Raw genomic sequence first — 2,484 nt, 5'->3', positions numbered from 1 at the left:
GTAATAGTTGTTTTTTTTTTTTTTGAAAACTAACTGTAAAAAAGTTGTAGGACTGGGACAAAATCTGCCTCGCGGTGTGTTGCTCAAAATTCACTTTGAATAAGCCTTTTAAACATAGATACTAATGTATATTTTTTTTTCTAATTCATTCTACAGTAGTAATTCTGTAAAAAGGCAGTAAAACGGTTATCTAGAAAAAATATAATTAGTCCAATGGCTCTCCCATCGAAAGATCAGGCTTTGATGAGGGAGAAGGGGATGGCGCGAGGGGAGGGGGGATGGGTGGGAATGGCCAATTGATGGAAAAGTGCCCTAGTCACCTTTTCCATATATTTTTTAATGGTGTTTTGTTTTAACCGCACACGATTTTTTCCTATATTCTCTTTGACCCAAGGCCAGCTGAATATGTACCTTATTAGTGTAGCAATCTTGGCATCCACGTCATCCAGTCATGTAGCCAGGGAAGCTCTGCAGTCGCAGCCATCATGCACCACGTTCTGACCACACTTAAGCAGGAGCACCCGGAAATCAACACGGCCTTTTTTCGTCAGGATAACGCCGGGTGTTACCATTCTTCTCGCACAGTCCTGGCGTGCCGACATATGGGAACACGTTGCGGAATTCGGGTGGCATGCATTGATTTTAGCGATACACACGGGGGTAAAGGTGCGGCAGATCGATTGGCTGCGTTATGCAAATTCCATATCAGGGCATACATAAATGGAGGACACAACGTGTGCACTGCAAATGACATGAAAATTGCATTGATTTCTCATGGAGGATTGGAGGGAATCCGAGTGGTTTCCATGGACACCATTGCCGAGACGCAAGACACGGCCCAGACAATAGCAGGTATCACAAAGCTGAACAACTTTGAGTTTAGTTCAACAGATACCGTTACTTGTTGGCGTGCATATGGTGTCGGTCCTGGTGATGTAGTCACACTGGATGCATCGTCTTTTAGGTCTTCTGGTGAGTAGCCAAATGTTGTATACATAATGTCACGATTTGTTCTACGGACTGACAAACTCTCTTATTTTGCCGTTACTACGGTGTTCTTCACAATTCGACCTTGATTAGATACAATAACGAGTGCGGAAACCTCCCTGATTAATAGTGTTAGGTAGAGAGGGAGTGAGGGATGGGTAATGCTTTTCAGTAGTACCTCTTCAACACCTGTTATTACCAATAACAATAACTGCATTGTTACATGTTTCTAGATTGAAATAAAATGTGGATGTGTGTCTATCATGTTTCAGAACCTAGTCAGAGCGGACTAGTGGCAGCATTTTCCCCGGGAGACTTCAAACCTTTGGGCAACAAGTCGATCAAAGCCACAACTCCTGAAGCCAGCGCGGAGGAAATGCAGAATGTCAATCCAGAGGAGAGCAGCAAGGTTGCTGGGGTTTATTCGTGTCCCCAGGATGGGTGCGTGCGCATCTTTCAACGGGTATCGGCACTTGAAAAGCACTTGTCCCTCGAGAAATGCACACGGTCACCTGAGAGACATACTGTGATAGATCTAGCCAAAATGGGTTACAAGTCCGCCCTGGAGGAGGGCGTTGGCGTTTTACCGACCCTAAAAACCTCAACGCTTTCCCAGGATTACCCTATTGCAGCTGCCAAGGAGGGATGGGCTCTAAGAGCTGTCAAAAAAGCTTATCGGTTCAGCGATAAACAAAAGTCCTACCTTTTGGCTAAATTTCGTATCGGCCAAACAACAGGCCGAAAGCTCGGTGCGGAGGTCGTTGCTCGTGAAATGCGCCGTGCTCGTGGTGCTGACTCTCTGCGCCTTTTCCAGTCATCAGAATTCCTTACAGCCTCGCAGATCGCCTCTTACTTTTCACGTCGTAATGCTGCCGCTCGCCAGCAAGATATGAATGAGTTAGATATCCAGGCATCAGAAGAGGAGACAAATTTCACTTTCGCCAGAGACGTGGCGGCCACAGCAAGCCAGATCCAGCATCCCATTACGTATGACCAGTTCGATCTTTGCTCAGTGGCGAAAGGTGATACCTTGAAGATGCTCAAGTTACCAATGCTGTAGTGTGTATGCGAGGGCCTGGGCCTAGATGTACCACAGCCTCCCGTGCGCAGGAGAGCTCCGTACATGGAACTACTAAAGGACATAACACAAAACTGTTCTTGTCAACAATGAACAAACCTTACGATCCACAAGGACTGTACTGAGGCCTGTTTACAAGAAGGAAGGGTACCGTATCAGTAGGGTTATCCTAGCCCGAGTTAACAACCAAAATCAAATTTTGATTTCAAGCTCTTTATCATCCAGACACCATTTTTTCTTGATTTTAGAACGCGTTTGAAGGCAAGACTATAAAAAATTCTGCTTAAGGATATTTTAGCGACAGTAGCAACAAACATATCGGAAACTTAAGCGCCAAACTAAATACAAACAATTTTGGTGATTAATTGTTGATCGTCAGTGTGTAGAACATATTTTTTTTCATGGAATTGAAATTAAGT

The 2,484-nt window shown here is 44.7% G+C and overlaps 1 pseudogene; it reads left to right on the top strand.

Annotated features, from left to right (window-relative positions):
• LOC149106744 (uncharacterized) overlaps positions 1-2,158 on the top strand; it is a 2,719-nt pseudogene extending 561 nt beyond the window's left edge.
• The last annotated feature ends 326 nt before the right edge of the window (positions 2,159-2,484 follow it).

Source organism: Orbicella faveolata, unplaced genomic scaffold, assembly GCF_042242905.1.
Source record: "Orbicella faveolata isolate gen_17 unplaced genomic scaffold, um_ofav_v1 contig_3, whole genome shotgun sequence".
In the NCBI taxonomy this organism is placed as follows: domain Eukaryota; kingdom Metazoa; phylum Cnidaria; class Anthozoa; order Scleractinia; family Merulinidae; genus Orbicella; species Orbicella faveolata.
The sequence above is the reverse complement of the archived record's forward strand: the minus strand, read 5'-3'. Positions and strand labels throughout refer to the sequence as shown.